The sequence below is a fragment of the Anas platyrhynchos genome, chromosome 12, assembly GCF_047663525.1.
Source record: "Anas platyrhynchos isolate ZD024472 breed Pekin duck chromosome 12, IASCAAS_PekinDuck_T2T, whole genome shotgun sequence".
In the NCBI taxonomy this organism is placed as follows: Eukaryota; Metazoa; Chordata; class Aves; order Anseriformes; family Anatidae; genus Anas; species Anas platyrhynchos.
This window is the reverse complement of record NC_092598.1, coordinates 2,592,856-2,605,618: the sequence shown is the minus strand read 5'-3', so window position 1 is coordinate 2,605,618 and position 12,763 is coordinate 2,592,856. Positions and strand designations below refer to the sequence as shown.

The window sequence follows — 12,763 nt, the reverse complement described above, 5'->3', positions numbered from 1 at the left end:
CCTGGGAGTTCCTGCAAAGGATGCTCGAGGAGCCCCTTTAGGAACACTTTATCCAAACCACCTGTGCTGGGGACCCCGCTGCCTCCTTTGCACAACACTTCTGGGCCTGGGGGGGGTGAGCGAGCCTGCTGGAGGGGCAGGATCAGGCTGGGGAGCATGGGTTGAGGGGGCTCCCACCTCTGTGCCAGCTCTCAGCCCTCCCTAATGCCATGGGAACTGTCCCATCCCCTGCAGAGCCCCCAGGGAACACGGTGTTCCCCGGGGCTGGCTTGGAAAGGAGAACTGGGGGGGGTCCCCAGGCCACCCCAGCACCCCCAAGGGCCACAGGTTCTCCTGGAAGCCCGGTGCACGGCCGCATCCTGCTCCGAGGGCCACCGCAGGAAATCCTGGAAGGGCGCCTTACAATGCAGAGCTTCCTGTCCCCGAAGGACCACGGAGCACGGGAAAAGCAGCGCGGGGCTGACGGCACCGGGCAGCCCCAGGGGGGGACGCGTTCCTAAACCCCGCAGCACCTCGTTGTCCAGCCCACCTGGGGCCCGCTTCCCTCCGGGCCAGCAGCCAGGGGTTGTAGGAAAAAAACACAGAAATACAATGGGGTCATGGGCTGGGTGTCCCTCATCCTCCCCGAGGGCAGAGATGGGCGCAAAGGAGGGGAAAAGCCACGGTGATGTTATCTCAGGGGATGCTCCTCTGCGTGCGCCCACCCTGTGATGCCAGCACAAGTGTCACCGAGTGTCCCCACCCCATAAACAGCCCCATGTGGCCCCACAGCCCCCCCCCCGTTTGTGGCAGGGCACGTCCCAGGGTGCCAGGCTGGGCGCAGGGCTCCCGCGTCCTCGGTGCCGGTTGTTTTCCAGCGGGGAGGCGTCGGGGCCAGCTGGCTGCCGCCGGGCTGGAACAGCGTGGCCTATTTTAAACCGCTTGCACAAGGAGTCAGCAGCTCCAGCGCGGATTTTTTCCGAACTTTATTTGTCCAAGCACTCCGCGGGGGAAGGAAAAGGGGGGGGGGAGGGAGCAGCTCCTGCTTGCTCCGCAGCCAGCGGCTCACCTGCGCCAGCGGTGGTCCGCGCTGCCGGCGGCGAGGCTAACGATGCTCGGGGTAAGGAGCCAGCTGCTCGCTGTGTGTCCCCCTGGATGGGAAGGGGGGGCCCCAAATCCAGCTCTGAGCGAGCATCCGAGCAAGTGTCCCGCCTCTGAAAGGCGGCGAGGACCTGTCTGGGTGCCAAGCATCCCGAGGGCGGGCGGCTCAGGCGCGCAGCGGGGCCTCGTGCCAGGCAGCCGCACGGATGGAAAGAGCCGCCGGGGAGCCAGGAGCTCTGCGAGGATGAAAGCCCAGCTGGATGCTGCTGAGGACACCGGGAAGGCTCAGAAACACCCAAAAAAGGGTGCTGGAGAGACCTCCTGCTACGAGAGCCTTGCTCACCAGGCACGGCTGTGATGCCCCCGGCTGCCCTGCTGACCTGGAGATGCCAGGACAAGATTTTCAGTAATTAGGCACTGCCAACTCCCCATTAACCCCCCCAATCTGCTCTTTCCCCATCCGACCACGTCCTCTGCAGGCTTTTCAGAAGGTCCCCGAGGCACCCAGCAGCCCTAAAACAGCCCAGCAGGGCACCAGCTCCTCCCTGCCAGAAGGGCTCATGTTCCACAGTGCGGCCAGGGCACCCGACAATTTTTTCCATGCCATTTTCTTTCGACCAAGCCACTTATTAAAACCTCTTATGAAATAACTCCTCCTGCCCCGGGGCCGAGGTGAGCTCAGAAGCCCCTTTCCAGCTCTTTTGTCTAAAACCCAGCATCTCTCACAAGGGGTGGCAGCCAAAATGATGCAAAAGGCGATTTCCTCACCCCGCTGGTGGGAAAGCGCCGCGAAGGACGGAGGAGGGGGATGACTGCGCTTTAAAAAAATCCAATTGTGCTCAAAGTTTTGGTTTGTTGTTGTTGGTTTTTACCTTTTTTCCCAAGAAGCGGGAGCCATCCCGGCAAGTAGAAATAAATTATTTTATTTCCAGAGGCACCAGGCCCTCCGTTTGCTGGGAAGGGGCCGTGTCCCTGCGGCAGCACTGGGGGCACCGGAGCGGTGCGAGCACCCCGCTAGCAAAACCTACATCTCGGGTTGTCAGCTGCTGGCCGAGGGCCCTTTTGGGCTTTTTAAGATCGAAGCACGGCTCCGCTCTTGGAAGAAAAGGGGGAAACAACAACAAAAAAAAAGTTATCAGCTGCTGAGTGCTAGCTGGATGCGAGCGAGCCGCTGAGCTCGCGCCGGCCGGCCGGGGAGCCGCGCGGATGTCGTGTTGGCCAAAGGCAAGATGTTTATGGCCCTGGCTGGAAGCCCTTCTGAGAAACCCATCGCCGTGATTTACGGCGCTTCCGATGGATGCGAACCCGCTCCTCTCCCACTGACCAGCCCCTCCGAAAACATCTGCCAGATGTCAAAGGCGGAGGGGTGCGCGTGCCCGCGGGAAGGGCGACACCTGGGGCGCCGCGTCCCTGCCTGGCTGCTGGAGCTGCCCGGGGCTTTCCTCTTGGGGGGAGCAGAGGTAAAGGGGCAGCGCTGGGACCCCTGTCCCAGGGGAGCATCCTGCTGGGTTTGGGGTTGGTGGTGCTAGAGGGGGAGTGGGGTTTTTCGGCTCTCAGGGTCCCCTGGGATGGGGATGCTGCTCCCAAGGGGGAGCGCTGCACGGCAGCAGCCGAGCTGCAGGCTGGGGGGCAAAACCCCACAGAAATGGGAATTTTGCCTCTTTAGGCCCTGGTTATGGATAGAAGGGGCAAAGATGCCACATCCCATGCTGGGTCTGACCATCACCCGTGTGAACCCACCAGCGTAGAGGAAGGAGCCCAGCACTTCCCAGGCGCCGTGCTGCGCCTGCACAGCCACCACTCATTAATTAATTAGGCAAGGCTCCGTGACCCCAAGGCTTTTCTCCAGCCCACGCAGTTTTCCTGATGCCCCACGCACAGTTTTTTTTTGGGGGGACACCCCTCACCCCCCTGGCTGTGGGTCAGGGGACACAGCCACCGCCGGCTGTGACTGCAGCCGAGCGTAACGCAGCCCCGGCTGCTGCCAAATTTTTCACTTTTCGGAGCCCAATTTCATACGAAGGGGAGATTTTCGTGCTGCTGGAGCGAGGGACCTCCCCAGGGCAGCCAAGCTTGGGGGGGGCTCCTCCTTGGCACCCCCTCTCCAAGCCCCTGTTGCTGCTCCAGCTCGGCAAGGTTGCGAATCCTGCCCGGCGGAGGCCAGGAAACGCAAACGGGGAGGCTGCCCAGGCAAACAGATCCTCCTCCAAGCCCTTAAAAGACAAAAAGAAAAAAAAAAAAGAAACCACACAGGCACGGAAAAAGCCGGAGCCCACAGGAATCGCAGAGGCAGATCCCATCCCTGCTGTGATATCTTGGGGTGCTCAGCACCTCCCCGAGCACCCCCAGGCGCAGCACCGTGCCCAAACCAAGGGCACCCAGCCAGGCGCACGCAGCCCCCACCCCAAGGCCCTGGGTGGCCTCACCTCTGTGCCAGGGCACGAGGATTTGGAGCTGGGGACTCCCAGGTGCTGGATCCTTCCTAAAACCTCTCCCCCACCCCTCCTCACCCCATTTTTTTTTGGGGAACCCCACCTTCGGGACCCGCAGCCGCCCCCAATCCTCAGGTTGGGTGCGGGCACGTGATCCTGCCCCAAAGCCAGGCGGGTTCCAGGAACACAACCAGCTCGTGGGCCATAAAACAACCGCCTGCGAGAAGCCAGGAAGACTCCCGGGGGCCTCGGAGGCAGCCCCGGGGTGGCCTCTGAGCAGTAAATGGCCCCGTTCTGCCCCGCCAGCCCTCCTTTCCCAGCACTCAGATCATTAAACATGCATGCGTTTCCGCCGCCGCTTTGAGAAAGTGATAAGTCAGATTTTTTTTTTTTTCTTTTTCTGGGGGAGAAAAGGGGGGAGGCAGGGAATAAAAAGCACCCCCAAGGCAAGGAAGGAGAGCAAAGCCCCGCACCCGGCCCCCCGCCTGCCGCGATTTATGAATGAAAGCACGCTCTGCCTTGGCACCGCGAATTTCCTCGATGCACGCGGGCAAGGAGGGGGGGAAATCCTGGAATTATGAGGCTCCAGCACCAATTAGGGCTGTTTACATTGACGTAAAGTCTGGGTGAAGTCCCCACCCCTGCTCCGAGCATATTTGTGAAATTACTCCTGCTGACACTGACAAATGCAGAAGGGAAAGTCCCGGAGCGCTCGGATCCAGCCCGGCGCTGCGTGGGGATTTTCAAAGCAGCGCTGTGCCCCAGCACGGGGACAGCCAGCGCCTGGAGAATTCAGCCCAGGGACCCCCCAACCCTCACCCCAGCCATGGAAAAAGCCCCCAGGCCTCAAACCAACCTCCTCATTGTTTTTTTTTTAGGGATGCAGGGAATGGGCGGCATCTCCCCGGCTGCTCAGGTCTCCTGGAAGAGCGAGGAAAACTCTCAAAATCTGGGTATTTTCAAAATTTAAGTCAGTCCAGCAGTTTGGGGACCTCGCCACTGTCACCAGCTGGGGGTGTGGTGGTTGGGTGGCCCCACCACCCCTTTGGGTGCGCTCAGCATCTTGCCATGCCCCCAAAAAATTGGGATCCTTTGGGATGCTCAGCCCAGGCCCCTCTCTCCCTGCACCCCTGCATGGGGGCCTGGATGCGCCAAGCTCCACGGTGAGCAGAGAGTTTTTCTTCTCACAGAATAATGCACAGGGAGGGTGTTTGCACACAGGAGGTGGTTGCGAATGATTCCTCCTTCAATTCCTCCTCCAAATGAGGCGAAATCCCCGGGGAAGGAGAGCCAAGCGTGGTGGCAGGCGGGTCGATGCAAAGCGCTCCGCTAGCTGCGCGCCGCCGGGGAGGGGAGAAACCAAAAAGGGAAACGAAGGCGAGGGGAGAGGGGGGCTGGGGCTGAGCAGAGCTGCAGAACCCAGCACAGGAGTGCGAGAGCAGGCAGGGAAAGAAGGAGAAACCCCTGGGGGTCCTGACCAAGGAACTGCAGGAGGATGAAATATTAGGGAGGGGGAGAGACCGCGCGGTGCGTTCCCAAAGGGGGAGCCCGCGGGGGCACAAGGACAGCAAATATTTCACTCTGGTTCCATCCCCTCAGCTCGGTGCTAACCTGGGGAACTCCTTGCTGCTGTACAGCATCAAGGATAGGAGCTCAGCAGGATTAAAAGCACGGACTGGGGCCTTTCCCTGAAACCAATACCCACCGGGCAGTTCCAGAAGCATTAGGAGCATCGGTGGGCACGTTTACCGTGATAAAAACATGGAAAAAAAAGGAAATCTCAGGCTGCAGAACCAAAATCACAACAAATAGAGGGTAAATTTTCCCTACTGGCACACTGATGCATAACTGCTGGAAAAAAAAAAGCAGATTTGCAGGATTCAGGAGGAATACCAGCAGCAGGGCAGGCTCCTCGCTGCAGCGCACGGGCGGTGCTGCGCGGCGCAGTGCCCAGGTGGCTGGGGACATGACGCCCCCAGCATCACGTTACAGCCGGCGCGGAGCTCTCGTTTGTTAACAGATTACGGGGCAGAAATTATTTACCGCGGGCTGCAAAACGACACGCTGCCCATCTGGCAAGGTCGCTCCCTTGCGCTCGGGCAGCGAGCCGCGCGCTGCTCCCCGCTGCCTCCAACCAGCGGCCCAGGGAAAGGGGGGACAACGGGAACCAGCCTCCCCTGCAAGGCTCTGAGGACGCAGCAAAAAGCAGAACTTTCAGAAGCTGAACTAAAAATGGAAAGTCCCCTTTCCTCTCCCCGGCGTTATTTTTACCTGCGGTCCCAGCTCAGGGACAGCGCTGCTGTTTCAAAGGCTGGAGCCTCAGCTCGAGCTTAAAAAGCAGGAAAAAGGCTCAGCAGTGCCTGCGAGCTGTCTGGGGGTGAAAACAGAGCAGGGATGAGTCACTTCAATGGCACCGGGAGATAATTCCCCGAGACAGGCCACGGGCACCCTCCCGGGGCTGCAGGAGCTGAGCGCAGCGCAGCTGCAGAGCCTTGCCGGAGGCTTTTGCTGCAGGAAAGCTCTGTGGTTTTACTTACCCCGGGTAAAATAACGCTGAGCTTTTGCAGCAGCAAAGCAAGCCTCTAGCAGGGAAAACAGCTCCATCCATCACCTTCCTCGGCGCATCCACCGAGGTGCCCTCCGGTGCACGCTCACGGCACACGAGCGCACCGGGAAACCTCTGCCATGGGGCAAAGATTCCCCCCCTGGGGACAAAAAGGGACAGCGAGGGGGGCCTGGCAGCCAGGGGCTGGGATTTGGGGAGGCCGGGACGCTGACATCTGTCTGACAGGGCCCTGAGCCGGGGCGCCGGGTATTCCCAGAACAATAAAGCCATGGGGGGGAAAAAAAAAAAAAAATCCCGAACCCTTTTGTCTTGCAGGCAAGCGGCTGGAAGAGTTCCTGTTCCAGCGATTATATTAACGCTGCAGCGGCTCTGCTCTAATTATACGGGGGGGTGAGCTCAGCCCCTGCTTCACTCCTTTCCTTTTTCCCCTTTCGCCTCGAAGGGCGCAGCACCCCACAGCCACCGTGCTTTTGGGCTCACGTTTTGGGAGAAAAGGAGGATTTCTGCCTCTAAAAGGCCTGGGAAGTTCAGCTGCACAGGGGCTCGGCTGGCTCCGGGGCACCCCAGCATCACCCCACACCCACACCTCGCCCAGGCACAAATCCCAGCACCCGCAGTGATGCCGGCTGCAGGCGCACACAGCCACATCCTGCCCCACCACGGCTCTCTTGTCCCCTGGGATTCACTTTGGCAGCTTTTTATCCCTGGGTTTAATGCTTTTCTCCCCCCTTCCCCACCCAGCAGGGCTCCACAGATCCCATTTTCCTCCCTCCGAGCGCTCCCTAAGCAGGAACAGGGCTCAGCTCCGCGTATCCAGGCTCGGGGCAGGGGATGCTGGCTCCGCAGCACCGATCCTGCTCCAGCCCCCCCTGTGGAAACAGGAGCCGAGCCGCCCGCCCCAGCTCCTCTGCCAGCACCAGACAGGGACTCCTTGTTCTGCCGGGAGGTAAATCACCGCCTCTGCCCGCAGACACCCGGACCCTGCACATCGCGGCTTCAGCGCCTCCCTTGGCTCCAGCACCTCCCTCCCCAGCCCGCGTGTGCTGCTGCTGAGCCCCCCGCCGGCTCCAGGCAGACCCCAGGGACACCAGCACGGAGCCAGGACACAAACAGCTCCCACCGAGCATCCTCAGGGCAGCACTCCCACGAGATACCCATCCCCTTTGGGTACCTCCCCGGGGGTACAAAGGCGATTCGTGCCACCCTTGGGACCTCTTTCCCCAACCCACAGCCCCCAGCCATGGCCCCTTCCTCCACAGCCCGATCCCTGCTGGCTCCACGAAGAGCAGATGGCTGCAGGAGCAGCACAGACGGCACCAGCTCCATCCCCAAGCTCCCCACCCGAGGCATCGCTGCACCCCTGAGCAGCGCCGTGGGCACGGATGTGTTTTTTCCCCCCTCCTTCTCCACCAGCACTGAGGGTTCTGCCTGCGTTTTCCCTATCTAGAGGGGGGTTTTCAGAGCTCTTTCCCTCCTCCCCTGCCCCGTGCCCCTGGTTTATGACCCGGGCTGGTTTTGTGAATGGGCTATTGTAACCAGACCGGGGAGAGGGAAGGGAGCAGATGGGAGCGCGCTCGCCCTGGGCGCAACAGCCCCGCGCGCGCTGAGCGATGCGGCCAGGTGCTAAGGGCCAGCCTGGCTTGAAGGTTACCCCCCAGCCGAGAAACACGAGAGGCAGAAGACCTCGCAGAAGGGCAGAACCCATCCGTACAGCCCCATCCTTACAGCCCCTCGCCACCCCCAGCACCGAGGGGCTGCGCCGTGAGCAGCCCCCCTTTGGATTGCGCCACGAGGGGCTGCTTGCGTCCATTCTGCTGGCTCCCCAGGAGCTGCACCCCCCCACACACCCCGTGCTTTCTGCTTTCCAGGGCAGGAACAGCCCGAACCGCCCTCCTCGGGCAGCCGTTCAATTCCTCCTGCGCTTCACAGAAACCCTGAGCCCAAACACGGAGCCGTTCTGGCACCCGCTCCTCGCCGCCAGCGCCTCCGAGCCTGCCCTCACCCAGCCGCAGGGCACCGAACCCAGTAGGGAGCTGGGGAGGGATGGGGGGGGGGGGGGAAAATGAGGGCAGCTACAGCTTTACACCCCCACAGGCAGATCCTGAAAGCTGCAGTGGTGCAGGCACGAGGGGCTATCACCACCCCCGGCACCCCTGCAGCCTCCCCATTTTGGGGCAGGGGAGGTGCTGGGGGTCGGGCACGGCCCCCCCAGGACACACACACACACATTCCAGCGGTTTTACCCTTCGGAGTCACAGCGGCTGGAGAATTCCAGCTATTCCGGCATCTTTATCTTTTTTGGCTACCATTACTCCTTCGGCCACGTTATAAATTAAAAGCCGCTTCGCTTCCAGCCCCCTCCGAGCCGCACCTTTTCACCTCCTCCCTCCCCATGCAGGCAGAGGGGGGGCTGCTCCAAGCCCTAAAAGGCTGTCACAGAGCCCCCCCCCTCTCTCTCCCCGTGCCGAGGGGTGCCAACAAAAGCTCCTTGCAGCAGGAGCTTGTCACTGCTGATGGATGGCGTGGCTGGAGCCAGCACTGGGCTGCGGCCACCTGGATGGCACCGGCACGTGGCCAAGCTTGGGGACAACCCGGGGGTCCTGATCCACAAGGGAAAAGCCCCCCCCGGCTCGCAGCAGAGGGTCTGTGGGGACGCAGGTGTCACGGAGCCATGCCCAGCCCCGTGGTGGTGGTGACCCCATGGGTTGTGCTGGTGGCGGTGTGATGACAGACAGGCAGCTGGGGTGGCTGAGCTCGGGGAAATAATTCTCTCCATCCTATGTGGCTTCCTCCAGAAGGTATCAGTGCTGCTCTTGATTAGAGAAAAGCTTCCCATATTACAGGCTTTTGGCTCCGGGGAGGAACAAGTTGGCCAATTGCAATTATTAAGACATTTAAAGTGCATTTAACCCAGGAGCCCTTATTTTCCCCTTTCAATGTAACCACTAATTCCTCCTAAATGGTCTGCTCCGCGCTCCCAACCAGACAAAGGATTTAATGTTTGACTGGAGAGCTTATGGCACGGGGCGCTGCGAGCGGCGGAGGGGAGCGAAACGCAAAGCTGGTGCAGCCCCCGGGGGGAAACCAGAAGGGGACAAGTCCTGGGGGGGCCAAGCAGCCATTTGGGACGTGCCCCAGTGAGCCACCGGGCTCCTGGATGGTGTCCCAGCAGCATGGGGCCACCCCAAATCACATTTGGGTGGGCAGCGAGCTGCTGGAGCCCAAGGAGCTCATCCCCTGGGGCACCAGCCCCTGCCATCACGGCTCGGGGGCTGCCCCAGGATGGCCCAGGAGCTTTGTTCTTCCTTCCTTCCATCCAGATCTGGGGTTTTATTTGCCTTTTTGCTTGCTGCTCCTGGATCCCCCTCTGCCAAAAAGCCACCGCGGATGCTCAACCCAGGGCTGGAGGCGGTGGAATCGTAGCAGGGCCGAACCCGGGGCTTTCATCTGCAAAAACATCGCCGCTTCCCCACCAGGCGACCACCAAGGCCTCACCAAATGCTCCTGGTCCAAAGAAAATCACCACGAAGCAGCCCGGCCTCATCCTGCCCCAGGCGCATTTCCAGCCCCGGGTGGGTGCCAGCAGCACCCCACGGGCTGGGCTCGCTCCGAGCATCGCTGCCCCCATGCCCCAAAAGATTTATCACCTCCGAAAGGCTCCGAGCCCCCGGCGGGGTGCCCAGCTGCTGGGGCGCATTTCTTCGCACTTAATTCCTCCCAGAAAGAGGGGGGGGGGTCTCAGAGGAAGCCTCGCCAAGCCCCGGCTCGCCTCCGGGCTCCCATTCCCAGCTGAAGCCCGGCCCCGATGGGTAAAACAGATGTGGCAGCAGATGCAAAACTCATCGGCTCCTCGCAGGCGGGGAGGGAAGAGCAGCCAAAAAAAAAGAGCCGAGCGGGACGGGGCGAAGGGAAACCAGATTTTTGGCGCGGGGGTAGGCAGGAGGCGGCGGAGCCGTGGCGGAGGCAGAGCCGGTGCGAGCCCGGCTCGGGCTGTGCCGGATCCAGCCCCGCTCCCTGGGGTTTATTTCCCAAACAACAACAACAAATTGGTTGCAGATTCCAGGCCGGGTGGGGAAATAAAAAGAGAATCAAACCCAAATCCTTTGACTGCGGAGATTAAAGGGGATCAGAGGCCAAACACACAGTCAGCACCCAGCTCCTGCCGCTCACATGACGGGGGCTGCCTCGCACCCGGGCTGTGATTAAACAGCTGTGTTTTCTTTCAAGCACAATTTCCAGTTTGTTCAAACACCGTTTTGGTGGGGTATCACGGGATTTCGGATGAATAGGCTTTCAAAAAAATACAGTCCGCGGGGTGGCCCTGAATTTCTGACTGGGGAAGGGGCAGGAAAAGGGGAAAAAAAAAGAGGCAAGGGAATATCTGGAAGCGAGGATGTGCAGAGAGGGTGCTGCTGCTCCCCGAAATGCTCCTCGGTGGTGGCTCAGCAGGCTCAGGGTTAAGGCTCGGAGCAGCCCCTCTCTCAGGAGCCGAGCACATTTAATGGTTTAATATTAACCGGAGCATGACAGCCGGGTCGCAGCCCGAGCTGCCTCGCCTCCAGCAGGAGCGCACAGCCTCACGCACGGCTCCAGCTCCCTGGGGAAAACCTGACCACGAGCCCAGCCATCGTTTTGCGTGCTCCAAAATGCACGAGCAGGGATGCCAGCACCCCCCTGGCACAGCCAGCACCCCCCCGTGCCCGCTCACACTCACACACGCGTGTGCACGGCGATGGAGAGCGCGCCCCCGCCCGCAGCAGGCTCGGCAGCCAGTCGATAGCTAATTTGAGGCTCAGCCTTTCAACCATTTCCCATTCAGCACAGAAAATGGATCGGGCTCCCCCGGCTGCGGGCAGATCGAAGGGACCCCCCCCCAGGTTGGGGGGGGGGGGGAGCAGGACAGCAGCCGTCAGCCCCCCCCTCGCCCTGCAGCACCGTGGCATTAATGGGAAGTCGATGCGATCGCTAACGACCGCGCTGGCTTTGACCTTCAGCAGGGCCAAAGCTCCGAGCTGGGTTGTTAAAAAAGCTCCAGCTTCAGGCTGCCGGCTGCTCCGGGAAGGTGATTGCGGAGAGGTTTGCAGCTGGAAATTTGGGGGGTTGCTTCAAAGCCAGGCTAAGTTTGGGGCTCCTCGGCACCCGTGCTGCTTCGGTCCCCAAATTAGAGCTGAGCTGGGTGTGACTGCGCCCACCTCGTGCTGCCCAGCCCTCAACAAGGCATCACGGACACAAATTGTGCCCCAAGCAGCTCAGTGCTCCTCACCTGAAGCCGTGCCCACAGTGCCAGAGGATGCACAATGAAGCACACGTTACCAGCAAGACCCTCTGTATCCAGGAGCAGAGCTGGGACAGGGCAGCTCCCCCGGCCATATAACCCGTGCTGGGGTAACGGGGCCCACCTGGGGTCCTGCTGATGGGTGACGTTGCCCACCTTGGACCCCAAAATCTAGGATAACGATGCCCACCTGGGATGCCATGGATAGGATCAAGCACAACCCTCCCCAACCCTCTCCAGCTCCCCACAGAGGACGAGGAGAGCCCCCGGCTCCTGGGGAAGGACCCCCACACCCACTCGCCCCCCAAGGGACCCCCAGAGCCCCCATTCGGCCCCAGACCTTGGGGCCAGGCGGTTGCAAAGGTCACTGTTGCCCTCTGGTGGCCCAGGGCTGGGGACAGCGGGGACAGCCCGGCTGTGACACCCGGAGCTGGGGCAGGGACCCCTCGGGGCACCCAGCGGGCAGGAGGGGAAGGGAGCGCAGCAGGGCCCCCCCCCTGCTGTTATTGGGGGGAAAAAAAAAGCAAAAAATGGGGAAAAAGGAGAGCGTGCAGCACGCAGGAAGGGTGGGGAGGGGGTGGCGTGGATGACCCCATGGCAAGGGGATGGAAATCGGTGTCCCCGTGGTGTGCAGGGCGCATGCAGGGTGCTGGGTGTGCTCAGCACCCCCCTGCTCCCCAGCTCGCCCCATCCCATGTGCTGCTTCCCGGAGCCTGCAGACCCTCAGCCAAGCCAGATCCTTTATGGGAAATAAAGGGGACAGCTCCTTTATGGGAAATAAATCAAATCCACCCCCCCCCAAGGGGACGATAACCTCCCTTCTCTGCCCCCCCTGGCAGCAGCTCTCCATCCCGACAGGTGCCTGTCTCAGCCAGCCCCTGCTCCGAGCTCAATATTTTCCCTCTCCCAAACAAATCGATGCCAAGCAGCGGCTCGGAGGCTGCAAAGCAAAAGGCAAAGTCCGCAGATTGCTCGGCCCTGAGCTGTAATTGCAGGCGCAGCACACGCAGCCCCCCCTCTGCCCTAGGATTCGCCCGGCTCAGCCAGAAACCAGCAACCTGCAGCTCCCAGGCTGCAATTTTTGGCTGCTGGCCTGGAAATCTCCGAAACGCACGCGGAGGAGGGATGCTGGGGTGGTGCTGTGGGGTCTGTGGGGTGGGGGAGCCGCTTGGGACCCCGGTTATGTGGCGGTGGCATCGGCTGCGGGGTGCTGGGGACAGGCAGAGCCGGCTGGGTTCCTGCATCCAGGCCCTACACCGTGCTCACAAAACCCCGTCAATAAGCATTAAGAAAGCATCCAGCTCGCTAGGGAAGGGAAAAAATCTGTAGGGTTAAGATAAAGACATGGCAGCAATGGCAGCAAACCCCCCTCCCCGAGGAGAGCTGGGCAGCCTGCTGCCCCGTTACCTC

The 12,763-nt window shown here is 61.2% G+C and overlaps 1 long non-coding RNA gene across 1 annotated transcript; it reads right to left on the bottom strand.

Moving 5' to 3' along the window:
- Nucleotides 1-1,632: 1,632 nt before the first annotated feature.
- LOC113844891 (uncharacterized) lies at nt 1,633-11,698 on the bottom strand. Its single transcript, XR_011812256.1, has 2 exons — nt 11,342-11,698; nt 1,633-3,293 (listed from the first exon to the last, which is right to left on the bottom strand). It is a non-coding gene; the product is annotated as an uncharacterized lncRNA (long non-coding RNA).
- Between the last annotated feature and the right edge of the window lie 1,065 nt (nt 11,699-12,763).